This window comes from Arachis stenosperma, chromosome 2 (assembly GCF_014773155.1).
Source record: "Arachis stenosperma cultivar V10309 chromosome 2, arast.V10309.gnm1.PFL2, whole genome shotgun sequence".
Classification (NCBI taxonomy): Eukaryota; Viridiplantae; Streptophyta; class Magnoliopsida; order Fabales; family Fabaceae; genus Arachis; species Arachis stenosperma.
The window spans coordinates 113,209,865-113,226,043 of record NC_080378.1 but is presented as its reverse complement, the minus strand read 5'-3'; positions in this window follow the sequence as shown (position 1 = coordinate 113,226,043).

Genomic DNA, 16,179 nt, shown 5'->3' with positions numbered 1-16,179 from the left:
TGAAGCCTTCCAAGAGTTGAGTCTCGTGTTGAGTTTGCTAATGATATCATCGAAAGTACTACCAGACACCTTATTGTGATGGAGAGGAACTCCAAGATATTTTCCCAAGTTGTCTGTTCTGGCAAAGCCTAAGGCATCACTGATCTCTTTTCTGATGGGTCCCCCAACATTGCTAGAAAAGAAGATACGAGTTTTTTCCTGGCTAACTGTTTGCCCAGAGCTCTCACAGAAGGCATTCAGACATCTTCTTATAACACTAGCCTGGTCCATATTAGCCTCAGCAAAAAGAATCAAGTCGTCTGCAAAGCATAGGTGAGATAGTTCCGGACCCCGCCTCTTGATGCGAATCGGCTTCCAAAAACCGTGATTGACCGCACAGTTAATAAGCTGAGATAGGCGTTCAATGCACAAGACAAAAATATAAGGAGATATTGGGTCCCCTTGTCGAATACCCCTTGTTGGTTTAAACTCCTCCAATTCTTCACCATTCCAAAGAACTCGCATTCTTGCGGAGGAGATACAGGAGAGAATAAGTTCAATAGTATTGGAAGGAAGCCCAATGTCCTTTAAAGTATCCTCCACAAAAGACCATTTGAGCTTATCATACGCCTTTTCGAGGTCGATCTTGATCGCCATCCATCCCTGCCTCCCTTTTTTATTTCTCATGGAGTGGATTACTTCCTGTGCAATGATAATGTTATCTGAACTTTGTCTTCCTGGCACAAAGCTGCATTGGGTCGGACTAACTAGCTTCTCCATGATTCTCCTCATATGACTAGCCAGAATTTTAGTAACAATCTTGTACGAAACATTACATAGGCTTATTGGCCTCATTTGTTTGAGGTTAGACACAGAATCTACCTTTGGTATAAGGGTGATGAGGGTCTCATTCAGCTCACTGACGTGCTTGGGATTGTGGAAGACAGTTTGGATCAACCTACAGAGGTCAGGTCCGACTTTATCCCAATACTGTTGGTAAAAAACAGCTTGTATGCCATCCTTGCCCGGCGCTTTTAGGCTCCCAATACCAAATAAAGTATCCTTAATCTCCTGGTGCATCACTTCACCACCCAAGATATTAAGCTCAGTAGTGTTAAGAGTCGGAAATTCATTTTTTAGCACATAGGGAGGGTTATCGCTGGTATCTTGGTAAAGATTTGAGAAAAAAGAGAAAGCAAGCTGCTCCAAATCGTTTTTCTTAGTGACCCAAGTACCATCATCATTTTGTAAGGCAAGAACTTTGTTTCTTCTTCTTCGAATCATCGTATACCCATGGAAGAACTTGGTATTACGATCGCCAAATTCGATCCAATTACTCCGAGATTTTTGGAACCACAATAATTCCTCTTGAGCAAGCACTTCTTCATATTCTTTGCATAGCCGAAATTGCAAATCCTCTAAGTAGTGGTTGACTCCATTAGAGAGGGAATTTGCAATGCCTTGAAGTCGAAAGAGAATTCTTTTTTTCCTTTTGAAAATATTTCCAAAAACTGAATTGTTCCAATCCTTGAGAGCTCTCTGAAAATTGTGAACACTGTTTGACCAAGAACTTTCAAACTTCCAACAGTTTCTAACCATGCCATCAAATTCTGGGTGGTGCAGCCAAGCAGCAAGGAAGCGAAACGGTCTTTTCCTTCCATTACCCATACTATTATGAGATAATTGAAGGCAGAGGGGGGCATGATCTGATTTGAGCATAGGCAAATGTTTAATGCAAGCATCAGGAAATTGGATTTGCCAATCTAAATTCCCCAAAGCACGATCCAGCCTGATCACTAAATTACCCCTTTTCCAGGTAAACGGCCAGCCCACAAACCCCAAATCAATCAAACCACAATCAGAAACACAATTCTGAAAGTCAGAGCAAGCGCCAGAGTCATTTCTAAATGCACCTCCGCGTCTTTCATGGTCATGTAAAGTAGCATTGAAATCACCAATTAAGCACCATGGAGCATTAATGTTCTCAGCCAGATTCCTCAAATTGTTCCACAAAAGCTTTATGTTTATTTTTTGGGGGCTACCATAAATGGCTGTGAGTAACCAAGTGGTAGAATTATTACAAGAGACCAAAAGATGAATAAATTGTCTATTATGGCCAAGGATATCAACCTTCCAAATACTTGAATCCCAAAGAGCCCATATACCGCCGGAGTGGCCATTTGCTTCCTCCACAAAGCAACCATCAAAGCCTAATTTATTTCTAACTTCTTTCCCCCGATCCCCACTTAAATGAGTTTCAAATAAGAGAAGAAAATTAGCATCAAATTCACGCCTTAAATCTCTAATAAGATAAGGAAAGGATTTAGCACTAGCACCTCTACAATTCCAGCTAATAATATTCATAAGGAAGACATAACAAAATAAGGTTATGAAAAACCTGGAAATCATCTCTGGGAATTCGCCTTTTGCTTCAGGCCAATCCGGTCCCGGGATAAGCTCCCCTCTTTATTTTTGACTGTTGGTAAAATAATCACCTGCCCATCAGGTGGTTTGCTCGGCTGGCTAATCGTGGTTTGCTCCATCATGACGCCACTAGGTGTGGAACTTTCGGTCATTCTGCGCTTGGGAAGATCAGTTATTACAAGGTTCCGATCAATGGACTTACCGGACTCCTTCATTGCTAGACATGCCTCCGTTTGCTCTTGCTGAAGGCAACGGATGCTCTCAAGCATTACTAATTCCATAGCTTCTACTTCTGGGTCCCTGCACTTTGATCTCTGGGGAGAGGGGGCTTCGATGGCTTCATCGTGAATGGCTACTTGTTTTCCTTGGTTCTGGACTTTAGGAAAAATAGATTTCTCATTCCTTGTAACTCCTATTTTGGCATTTGGGCCATTCTTGTGACTAGCTTGGTTTTTTGAATTATTAACCTTAAGGGATCTTTTTCTCAAGGCTTGTTCTTTTCCTAACCCACCTTGGGCCTTAACAAATAAAGGCCCATTCTCCTTAAGTCCATTTTCCTTTTTTTCATTTGGGTTTTCATGAGATAAATTCCCTTCCTCATAAAGGGCATTGAAGCGTGACCCCGCTTCCAAATGAATGGCTTCTTGATTAGTTTCCCTTTCTATATTAGAATTGGAATCATAATCATAATGAGCTCCTTTCTTTTTAAGAAAGGAAATATCTTTTTTCCTTCTAATTGGCCTTTTAACTAGCATCCATGGGCCAAAATCCGGAGAGTCTTTAACACTAGGCTCCTGTGCATTAATTCCTAGATTATTGTTTCCATTTTGGTCTTCCACACCGTCAACAGTAGCTCCTCCCCCGGTCGTCTCACCGCCACCTGGGTTTGCCGGTTGTGACGGCATTTGTCCTCCAAGATTTTCGTAGCAAGAGTCAAGTCGATGCCCATATTTTCCACAAGCGAAGCAGATTTGATGTAACCCTTCATACTCAATATTTAGTTCACTACCCAACACAGAGATTCGAGGCACCAATTTTTTAGCCAGATCAATTTCCACACATATTCTAGCGAATTTTCCTCTTGAATGTATAGAAGTCGTACGATCGATTTTGAGCATATGACCAATGGCTGATCCCACCCTCCACAGGAAGCGTTGATTATAAAGCTCAATGGGCAAGTTAGGTATGCGAATCCAAACAGCAATCCTTCGAACAATATCTTCTGATGTGAGGAAGAAAGGTCTCCATCTTTGGACGATGAGATAGTGACCCGCAATCATCCATGGTCCTTCCATAAGCGCATGAGAGTAGTCCTCATCATCTGAAAAGTGAACAAGAAAATAGTCACGGTCCATATCAATAACATTGATAGTACCATTTCTTACCCAGTCCCTCTTCAGACGTTGTTCCATGAAGGCTAAACCAACCCTTTTGCCCAACAATTTCACAATAAGAGCATTTTTCCAGGGCTTGCACCAATCCTCAAATTCTTCCTTTGATACCGGAATAACCGGGCATGGGTCAAATTCCTTGACATTTTCCTGTTGATCATTATTTTCTTGATACCATCGATCCTCTGGGTTAGAATCGTCTTCCGTCATATCATCATCTAGATCAATGTCTGGGATACCTTCAAGTCTCGGCCCGGATATAGTCAACAACGAATCCTTATACGTAACCTTTTTCACTATACATTCAGTAGCTGCCACCCCGTCCGAGATGTCCATCGACTATCCCGGTTGGTTTAGATCCACTTCATCGCAAGTTTTGACTTTTTTCGTACTTCGTTCAACCAAATCTTCCTCCTGAGAAGAAACCCTAGCAGAGCAATCCATTACAGCTAATTAATTTAATTAATACATATATCACACTAAACCTTAAATTAATTATAACTAATGAGAAAACTGATGTAGTTTTATCTTAAGGGTATTTTATGTTGAGGCAAGAATGGAGAATGAAATTTCTCAGAGACCACTGCGAAGACCTAAGTAGGATCTCTGCTTTGTTCTCCATAATCCTCGAATTTCTCAAAATTTTAGGTTACTATGAATATTTTAGTAATTTTATCTCTCATATATATTTTAGTAATTTTATGGTTTGTTATTTTATTTTTTTAAACATGATATTAAATTTTATTGAATTTATAATTTTGAACAAGATATATTCATAAGTTAATGCAATGTTTTATGATTTTGAACAAGATATATTCATAAGTTAATTTTAAATTTTAATTTAAAGTAACTAAATATATTTATAATTTTTAGGGTTAAGTACTAAAATTGTCCCTAAGATCTGGGGTGAAAATCAAAATCGTCCTCGACCTTTTTTTGTTATTAAAATCATTATCAACGTTACAAAACGTTATAAAATCGTCTTTTTCCACTTCAATTTTATTTTTTTACCATATTACCCTTCATTATTAATAAAAATAATATTAAAAAATTAAAACAAACCCCCCTCTTTTCTTCCCCTCCCCTCACTCACCCTCCCGTAACCCCCTCAGCCCACTCCCTCACCCCTCACTCCCTCACCCCACTCCCTCCCCTCTCCCTTTTACCAAATCCGTTATTGTTAGAGTCGTTGTTTTCATTCTTCGGCTTTTGTGGCTGCGAGATCCATTTGTTGTCATCAAACGTGGTTGTTGGCTTCTCGAAAATGTTGGTGCGAATCGGCTTCGGCCTTTGGCGGTGGCCGTAGAAGGACTCCGATTCCGATGAAGAGAAGCCGGCGGAGCTAGATTCCGAGGAAGTTGAGTTCGAGTACATGGAAAGCACGTTGGAAGAAGATCTAGAGTTGCAGCTTCTGTTGCTTCTTCGATCAAATTCCATTAGCGAGTTTCTCCCCTTTAACAACAGTTTCTCATCTTTCTTGATCTCCATCCAACTCTCCACCTTGCTGGCCCTGCTGGGAAAATTCTGTTTCTGCTTCTTCATGGTAGTTGTAACCATTTCTTCGACCTCGATGGAGCGGTAGATTGCGTCAAGGAGAGTGGAAGAGAAAGACGGATTACTATTCCTTTCTCTATGTCCTCGTAATGGTTTGTCTCAATTTTCCATTCTTGTTATATAGAGATGGAGAAGGGTACGCTGTGCGAGTGTGAAAGAGGAGAAACAATTAAGAGAGATAAAAAGGAAGCAGATTTTTTATGGTTATCAATTACTCTTGGGCTTTGTTGTCTGCTTCAAATAGTAGTAGTGAGAGAGAGAGAGAGAGAGAGAGAGAGAGATGAAAAGAAGAAGAAAAGAAAGAAAGGAGAGAGACATGAGTGCTTGATGGTTTAGAGAGGGACAGTAATGAAAGCCCAAACTTCACGCCTCAAAGAGTAGAAAAACACAAAGGATGATTGAGAGAGAGGTTTGGAGACTGGGTGGAGGTGGAAGGAGATTGAGGGGTGAGGGGTGAGGGAGTGGGCTGAGGGGGTTGCGGGAGGGGGGAGTTTGTTTTAAATTTTTAATATTATTTTTAATTATTTTTATTAATAATGAAGGGTAATATGGTAAAAAAATAAAATTGAAGTGGAAAAGGACGATTTTATAACGTTTTGTAACGTTGATGATGATTTTAATAACAAAAAAAAGGTCGGGGACGATTTTGATTTTCACCCCAAACTTTAGGGACGATTTCAGTAGTTAATCCTAATTTTTATTATAAGAAATTAAATATAAAAATATTTTTCAAAAAAAAAACAATTTTCTCAAAATAATGAGTTATATGGAATAATCTATTATATTGTGAATATAAAAATCAAATCAAAATTAAATATTTTTTGTAACTCAAAATTTTAATAGCTAAATTTTTAATAATTTTGGAGAATTAAAATAAGTCAAATTATAAATAGAGATGACACAAAAAATTTGTAAAAATAAATATTGTAAATCATAAAGGATTACTATTTTAATAATTATATATATAATTTATAGTAATACTAAATAATTTTATAATTTAAATTAAATTAAAATTTTCCGTGCAAGATACAAAAAAAAAAACTAGTTGTTCCTAATAACCAAGTTCAACCGTATCTAAATTCCAAATTAAAAAATCAAATTTTATGGTAATGTGTTATTTTGAATTTAAAAACGTTACAAATAAGAGGAATAAACTACGTTCAAGCTTATGTATTACTTGTGGGAGTACGTACTCCTCATCTAGCGCCCGACGCTCTGCTAGGGTTTCACTGCGCCGCCTCCATGGTTACACCTTTCTTTGTCTTTTCTTCGTCAAACTCTTTTTCATCTTCTTCTACTTTCTTTTCTTAATTTCTTTTTCACTTAGCTCCCTAATTTTCATTTTCTCTCCCAATTCATTCCTCTTTTAATTTATTCCGTTTTCTAATTCACTCATTCCATATATCTTATGTCTCTTTGGAATCATTGAATACCAATTCTGATCTTCTCTAAACCATGAGCAACAAATCAGAGACTCAGAACCCTCATATAATTGCTATGATGGTGGAGGGTGCCAGCCTTCAAGTGGCACCCAAAGAATATGAAACTGCTCTCGTGGAATTGTCGGGGTTTGGGGAGACCCCTGATAATCCACAATCTTAAAGGGATTTGCAAATCCTACTCCCCCGAGGTTGGTTTTATCTGTGAAACAAAAAATCAATCTCGACAAGTTGAAGGAAAACTAAGATCTTGTGGTTTCAAGGAATGGTTTATTGTAGATCCAGATGGATTATCAGGGGGTTTGGCAATGGCATGGAGGGATGGTTGCACTGTTCAGATTTTACAGCATGGTAGATTTTTCATTGCAGCATCAGTTCTGACAGCTGGTTCTAATAATCTCTATGGTGTTCTAGGTGTTTATCTCAGTTCAAATGATCAGCATAGAATGGCTCAATTTGCTAAATTAACTTCAGTCACCCAATAGTTCGATGGTAAGGTTGTGTTAATGGGGGATTTTAATGCCATTTCTAATCAATTGGAGAAAGAAGGTGGGGGTGCTAAATCTCCTTCTTCTATTGAAACCTTTAATAGTTTTATTGATGATAATTCCCTGATTGATATTGGTATGGTCGGAAGACCATTCACTTGGTCAAATAGACGGATGGGTGATGAGTTGATACAGGAAAGACTGGACCGATTCCTGGTAGGAGTTGATTGGCAGCAACTCTATCCCAATGCAACGGTTCTTAGACCGTCAGAATTAGGCTCGGATCACGCCCCTCTTCTCCTAGACTCTAATCCGAGGACTGAGATATCTAAACGCCGATTCAAATTCCAAAAAAGATGGTGTTCCAATGATGAAATAAGGCAGATTGTTAGAGAGGTTTGGCATGAACAGATTGATGGTTCAGCCATGTATATCCTAGCTCAAAAAATAAAGCGTTGTCGGCATAAGATTGTCAGATGGCAGCAAGAACACAGATCTAATTCGAAGGTGGAGATTGATTTACTACAGTCGGAATTAGAGGAACTTCGTTTAGCAGGAATTCATGGAGGCGACATCATTTCAGAAATAGAGGACAAACTTGAAAAGCATTGCAAAATGAGGAATCTTATTGGAAAGATAAGTCTAAAGTCAAATGGCTCAAATCTGGTGATCAGAATACAACTTTCTTCCATCAGAAATTTAGAAACCGAACCCGCAGGAATAGAATTTGGCAACTAAATGGCAGTGATGGTGAAGTGGCTACTTCAAATGCTGGTATTGCTTCTGTGGCTGAATTTTATTTCAAGGACATCTTTTTCTCCACTTGTCATGAGAACCCTGAACCTCTGTTTATTGATTTTGAACCTAAGGTTACAGCTCACATGAACCGTAGGCTTCAAAGACCAGTGACTATGGAGGAAGTGAAACGCGCAACATTTAGCATTCATCCTCAAAGTGCTCCAGGAGATGATGGTATGACAACAAAATTTTTTCAAAGCTTCTGGAACATATTTAGTGGTGATGTGTTTCGAGCAGTTAAGAGCTTCTTTTCCGGGGGCAGAATCTTGAAGGGTTTTAACCACACTCAGATCTGTCTTATTCCCAAGATTTCTGATACTAAAGATATGACTCAGGTAAGACCAATAAGCCTATCTTCAGTCTTTTACAAGATTATCTCCAAAGTATTTGTACATAGGCTTCAGGGTATGATGAATAGACTAATTAGCCCTACGCAGAGTACTTTTATTAAAGGCAGATTAATCTCTGATAATATCCTAATTGCTCACGAGTGTATGCATTACTTGAAGAACAAAAAAAGGGGTCTCAAAAGGAGGATGGCTTGGATTAACTGGGACACCATGACTCGCCCACGAAAAGAAGGAGGCCTTGGATTTAAAGATCTCAAAATCCAAAATCTGGCGCTTTTAGGCAAACAGTTTTGGCGACTTGTAACACAGCCTACTTCCTTATTATCCAAAATCTTAAGAGGTAAATACTTTAGCAATGGTAATGCTATAACGGCAGAAATTGGAGTCTTACCTTCTTGGGGATGGAAGAGCATACTGGAAGGCCGAAAGATTGTTGAAAAAGGTCTTAATTGGGCTGTGGGTACTAGTGAGAATATCCGAACCTTTGAGGATCCTTGGCTGCCTCCTCCGTATCCTCTAATGATTTCTGACATGCCAAATAGACAGGCTATTTCTGAGTTGGTTCCAAGAGTTAAAGATCTAATTACTGAAGATAGAAATTGGAATCAGAATCTCATTCAAGAATTATTTCCCCAAGACGTTGCAAATAGGATTTTGTCAGTTAAAATTCAGCAGAGTTGGGACAAATTGCAATGGGATTTGAACAAATCCAAGCAATATGATACAGTTTCAGGTTACAGAATTGGCTATTTATTTTACCATCCGCCTCTGGAGCTTTGCCCTAATTATATGTAGCAGAAAAAGCCGTGGATTGATCTATGGAAGCTGAACCTGCCTCACAAAATTAAGCTATTTATCTGGAAAGCTCTCCATGGCCGACTTCCGATGCTTGCTCAAATTCATCACCGCATCCCATATATATCACCAATATGCCCATGCTGTCATGAAGCATCGGAAACAGTCACTCATTGTTTGATCGATTGCTCTAGAATTAAAGACGTATGCTCTCAGAGTTATCTTCGTGACTGTCTTCCTTCTCAGAGTTCTAACGACTTTTGGACATGGTGGACTGCATCAACAGAGATACTTAACCCGTTGAAGAATGCTGACCGTAATCTTCAATTGCTTGCCATCATTTGCTGGAACTGCTGGAAAGCTCGCAACAAGTTGATTTTTGAAGGTTCTACTTCTATGCCGTCTGCCATTCTAGCAAGCTCTGTCAAGTTGCTTCGTGAAATCCAAAGAACCCCCAGTTTAGGTCGTCATCTCCATGAGACAAGCTCTTAGTTGCATTCAATTTGATTTATCATTATTTCTTCTTTAAGATTTTTCTTCGTTTTTCGACCACGCACCGTTGGATGAATATCTTCAGTGTAGTGTTTTTGGGAAATTCCCATCTTTTATTATGCTGTTCTGCATTTAGACATCTTTGTATTTCATTTTTTAATAATTAATAAAATATAACCTATTATCTTTGAAAAAAAAAAAACTACGTTCAAGCTTCCTCATCAGTTTACTTATTGCACATCAATTTCATTAGTTTAACACCAATATTATAAATTTATAATAATTGGTCTCCTCTTTTTTTTGGTAATTATAATTGGTCTCCGCTTAATATTTCAAAAATGAAACAATGGCCCAACAATAATAAGCCCATTCATGATATTCCTTTAACAGAATTCTAATATTAACCTGGAATTATCTTCCACGACCTTAGCTACAATATAGAGCCATTGTAAACCAGCTCTACAAGCTCTGCAAGCTGCTCCCCCAATAATCAGCATAAATCCAAATGTCACCTTTACATCGAACCAAAGAGAATATCTTTATCTTTATATCTATACGCTATAATTTCCCAAATATTGTTTATCAAATTGTTGTGCATTGACTTTAAAAAAGAATGAAATCATTCGATCGGACTTACATATGCAGACTTGACCCTTTTACTAACGGCCATAAACCAACCACGCACCTTCAATTAGGTCAGTTGGAATAAATAATTTAATTAATTTTTTAAAAAAATATATTAAATAATAAATATTTATATTAAAAGTAGTTTATAAATAAATTATTTTATGTTTAGTTTTTTTAGTTCTAAAAATATTTATTTTAAAAGAATTATGATAAAAAAATTTTATTATGAGAGAAGTCATTTTTTTTAATTTTTCTATAAATATTTAAATAACTTATTAAAAAATTATAATTTAATTTTAAAAATTATACCAAATATTAATACTACTATTTTTAAAAATTTAAAAAAATAATTTTTAAAACTTTTCAAATGGACTCTGCTATCAACACTATCTCATTTCAGCCACGTAACTAACCAACTTCTTCCATTTATACATTTTATTTTTCCTTCACAAAACCAAAATTTTCCCCCTTTTTTGATGCATGCGGTTCACAAAAGATCGCAAAAATAAATCAATGTGTAAATTTCAACCCCTTTTTTACCTTAACACCAAAGAAGAGTTCAACCCAATATTTTATTTCTGTCCTAGTTGATCTCGATTCGACATTAGAGGGCGAGGAGGGATTCGAACCCCCGACACCGTGGTTCATAGCCACGTGCTCTAATCCTCTGAGCTACAGGCTCCATCCCGTCTCCACTGAATAAAAAGAAGATCTGCGGGTTAGGTCAAATTGAAAAGTTTGTTATTTTTATTTCTTACAAAAGCAAGCTAAACAACATTCCAATCTTTTTCTTTATCGCCACCACCCAAGAGATTCTTCCCAGATGTCCTCAGCGCCGAAAAACCTGTACTAGGGTGTATGTGCGACTCGTTCAGATCATAGACTAAGACAAAAAAGGAAAAAAGATTTTTCAGTATCGATATTATTTCTTTTTCTGCTTTTATGTTAAACTTTTTATTTTTCTTAATAGATGATTGACTACAAAAGGATTTTTTTTAGTAAACGTGTCATAGTAAATTCCTCCTTTTTTTGTGACTTTGTTTTGTTATCAAGCATTTTTTTAATTTGATTTCAAAAATCTTCCAATCTAACTAAAACTGAAAAAAGAATATATTAAAATATGAGAATAAATTCTACCAGTATTTTGCATTTCATATTACCAAAAAAATTGGAATTGAAAATTCATAGCAACTAAAGTTGGAATAATGATATCCGTTGATATTTGAGATATTGCAGATTAATGAATTAACAGAGAAAAATTTTTATTTGTATAAATAGTACTTCGAATTTGGAACGAACATGAAAAAATTAACGATATTTTTTTATCTTTTGAGTTATTCTGCCGAATCGGTCGCGCAAGACTTTTGTTCTCTACCACAGACCCAAGAAATAATCCAAAATGTAAAATGAAAAGAAATAAAGTAATAAAGATTGTGTTTTTATATGTGAAGCTTATTATTAAGGAACACAGCTAATTGTAGGAGACTAGTGCTTTAATCCAAGTATTTAGTTTTTACGCGTAGATAATAATTGTGTAAGAAAAAAAAAATACTTTTAATAGAAAGAAGGGTAAGAAATAAAGAAAGAACAAACAAAAAATTTCTCATCAAAATTTTTTTTAAAAGAATATTTATTTTCAAAAACCTAAAATATCTTGTTTATATTTTTGGGTTTGATATTTTTTAGGTTAACGTTGAAAATAATAATTTTTCAAAAATCATGATAAATTAATTTAATCCTTTAAATAATATATAAATATAAAATTATGTTTATTTTTCTATTATCCCTTCTAATGTCATGAATTTATATAATTAACACCTATCCAACACATTAAAAAAATAAAAAATTTAAAATACATCGTTTCACTTTCTCCAATAATAACGGATTAAAAATACCTTAAAAACCAGCACCAAATAAATAACAACAAAAATCACAAAGAGTTCATATCCATGTATTTGCACACTCTTAAGTTTTAATCAAATTGAAAAGTTAAACATTTAAACTAATTCGCATTTTCGAATATCAAAATATCAAAAAGTAGCGAACTGACCTTTCGATTCAGAACGAAAGGAAGACATTAAAAAGTTTGGCGAAGAAGACACAGAGAATGGCAAAAAAGAGATCGATATTAGAAGAGATATTACCAAAGAAGATTGTCATTGGAAGAGATCACTGCTAGAGAAGATGTCGCCAAAAAAGTCATCGTTGGAGGAGATCATAGTGGCAGCATAGTGTTTCAACCTTACTCTCAGGTAGACAGTGCAGCATTTCTGAAATTAGAGTTGAGTCATAATTATCAATTTAAATATAGGAGATGATAATGGCATTAAAACCCATCACAATTATCAAAACCAGCCACAAAATACAATAAATAATTATGACAGCAATAAAAAATGTCGTAATATCTAAATATTATGACGGTTCTACAAAATGGTCATAATATAAATGTCATTTTAAACTATTTTTGTGTAGTATGTATAACTTTTTATATATTTTGTAATAAGAATAAAGTGACAAATTAAATAAACTTTTGAGAATCTATATTTTGGATAAATTATTCTATAAAAAAATATTAATAAAATTTTTAAGATAATAAACATGAACAAAATAATTTAAATTAAAATTTATTTTTATTAATATTTTTTTTTTATTCTAACCTGTTTAAAGTGTAAATTTTCAGAATTTTATTTGTTATTTTATCCTTTATAATAATAAATTCTAAAATACCAATAGAGGCATAATCCATCCCCCCCCCCCCACACACACCGTATAGCTATACAAGTAAATCCGTCTCTAACTCTCTATTGATCTCTACCACACATATACAGTATTGCACCATTTGAATATCCCACCCAGCCATATAAGCTTTATATTATCATTCACGATACTTAAGTTAACTCAAAATTAACCATCATTTCATCAATTCACACTTTTTAATGAACTGCAATAAGCCTTTTTATAATTTCCAAACTCTTCAATCTGCGCAACGCCACAACTCCCTTACTCATATGGTAATATATATATGGTTAACAAAACTTCCATGTATATATGTTGTCAAGTCTAAACCCCGGTTAAATTAGTAGATAATTAGTCAATAAATTAGTTTTTAATAAGGAGGATTAGAAATGTGAATATTATATTAAATTAGGGTAGAACTCATCGAAACGAGAATTTTGACATTAATTTCGAAAAAAACGGTCCAAAATTAGACCGAAAGGATCGAACTGGTTGAACCGAATCCAAATTGAGCTGTCGGTCCAACCGGACCAGCCCTTTTAAGTGAACCCAAGCCCTTCGTCCCCTTCATTCCAACAGAAACGAAGCTTTCAGCTTCCAGAGGAGGGAAGAACGAAAACTTCACCGAAACCCTTACGTAACTTTCCAAATCCCATAACTTCTCCGTCCGAACTCCGATTGCCACACCGTTTGCGGCCACGCGTTCACCGTGTCGAGCTCTACATTTCTACCGGAACAATTTCATTGGTAATTTGTTTAATCACTCTCAGCTCTCTTTTCCTCCAATTTTCAAATTTTTTTAATGGGAAGGTTGAATTTCTTTGATTTCTGATGTTTTAGGATCCAATTAGCTTGAGAAAAACGTTCACTCTTACTTATGTGAAGCTTGGGTAAGGTGAGGATATGATAATTCTATTTTATTTTCATTGAATTTGAGCTTTGAATATTAAATTGGATATATATGTGTTATGAATGTGTATTAGGTTGTGAATAAATAATTGGAGCTTGAAATTGTGAATACTGGAACTTGGAGGAAGCGGATTAGTTGAGTTTTGAGGGGTTGCCTTGGTTTTGAATAAATAGCTTTGGTCGTTACGTAGAAATCGGCCAAGGTATGGTTTAGGTTTCTTGCATTTAATATATAATGTTCTGTGAAAACTTAGGCTAGATGACCATAGGATAAGTTGGAATGCAGGTGTATGTTTAATGTTTAGTAATTTGTCGATGAATATATTTGGTTGAAGTTTATTGGATAATTAGTTATTAATTTTGGATGGTGAATGTTGTTATGTTAATTTGGAGAGAATTATGATTGAATGTTATTGTTGATGAACATGGTTGGTTTGGTGCTTGTTGATTAACTAATGATTTGGTGAATTATTGATTTGAGGTATAACTATTGTGGAGGTTGTTGTGATAATGAGGTATTTTGTGTTAGAAGCCTAGGATTAGTGAACTATGATCCTTAGTTGAATTTTGGTTGTTGGTTTTGAATATTGTATGAGTATAATTGTTGATCTAAGGTAGATTTATTATGGTGACTGTTATGATGATGAGAAAGGGTAGGTTGAATTGAAAAGAAAGCTGGTTTGGACCCGAAAAGGGTGGCAAAGTCCGAGTTTTAGAGGAGATGCTGCCGAAATTTTATAAAAATTAGAGATTTATTTATATGATTATTTAAAAAGATTTAGATTCAAAGGTTATATGGTTTGATTTAGAGTTATTAAGAAAATGAACATGTTTTAAGTTTGATTCATTTAGAAAAGAATGAATTATGTTTTGAATTGGAACTATTGATGGACGGAATGGGAGGTGTGATAATGAAGGATAAGGATTGAATATGATTGACGTATAATGATGAATGAGATGCGATTGAGAATGATGTGGATGTTGATAAATTATAATTGAATTATTTATATGGCTTATGAATTTGAATAATCTGAGATACGAGATTCCCTGGATCAAGTGCCGTGGCTTGCCACCACGTGTACCAGGTTGAAAACTCGATACTCTGTTGACCCTACAATGTAAGTGTGACCAGACACTATATAAATTCTCGGGAATGTTATCCCCATTGAGCAATATTGATTATTTGAGAAAAAGCTATGCATAGACTCTTGGGGATGCACGTCGGGGGACAGTCTAAGGACAATTCAGACTTGTCGGGTTGGATGGATAACCGACAGATGAGCCTCATCAGCCGTAGGGCAGGCATGCATCATATGCATATTACTTGAATTACTTGCTTGTGCTTTAATTGGGTATGCCTATCTGTATTTGCCATGCTAAATGTGTATTTGTTACCTGCAGTAGTTGTAACATTCTTGTGTTTGCCTTTATCTATCTATTTGTCTGTGAAAATGCATGATGGTGTTGGAGGTATAGAGGAATGGCAGTATAGGACTTAGATTTAAGGTTAAGTTAAGTTAGGTTTAAATATTCTTATAAAACCACCTTTTATGGCTTCTGTTTAATACTTTAAGCTCTATAATCCGAGTGTCGGCGTTCTAGGATTGCCTCTGGCATTCCCAGGACCTTATATATTATGTGTGTGGCATCTTTACCATACTGAGAACCTCCGGTTCTCATTCCATACTATGTTGTTGTTTTTCAGATGCAGGTCGAGAGGCATCTCATTAGGCATCTGGACTCTTGAAGCGGAGTGGTTACAGGGTTATTTTGTTATGCTATGATATATATATATATATATATATATATATATATATATATATATATATATATATATGTACTTGGTTTTCTCTCTGCATAACTTGTTCTTTTGATCCTCTTAGAGGTTTATGGAGAGGTAGGATTGTGTATATGTACTTTTGGGTTTTGGATATGTATCTATATATATGTAAATATTCTCCGGCCATCTTGACTTCGCAGGCTGAGTTAGGAGCTTGTTATTTTGTATCTTTGGCATTCTATTCCTACTTCTGTCATCTTATGTTTAGTAGTTATGGTTTTCTTAGCACGCAAGTCAACTCGTTCCTTGAGCGTTGCGCTTTTATTTTGCGATTTTTATTCCCTCTATTCTTCAAGGCTCTTAGCATATTATAATTCTTCTGCTATTATATGTACTCATTTTATTTTAGAGGTCGTA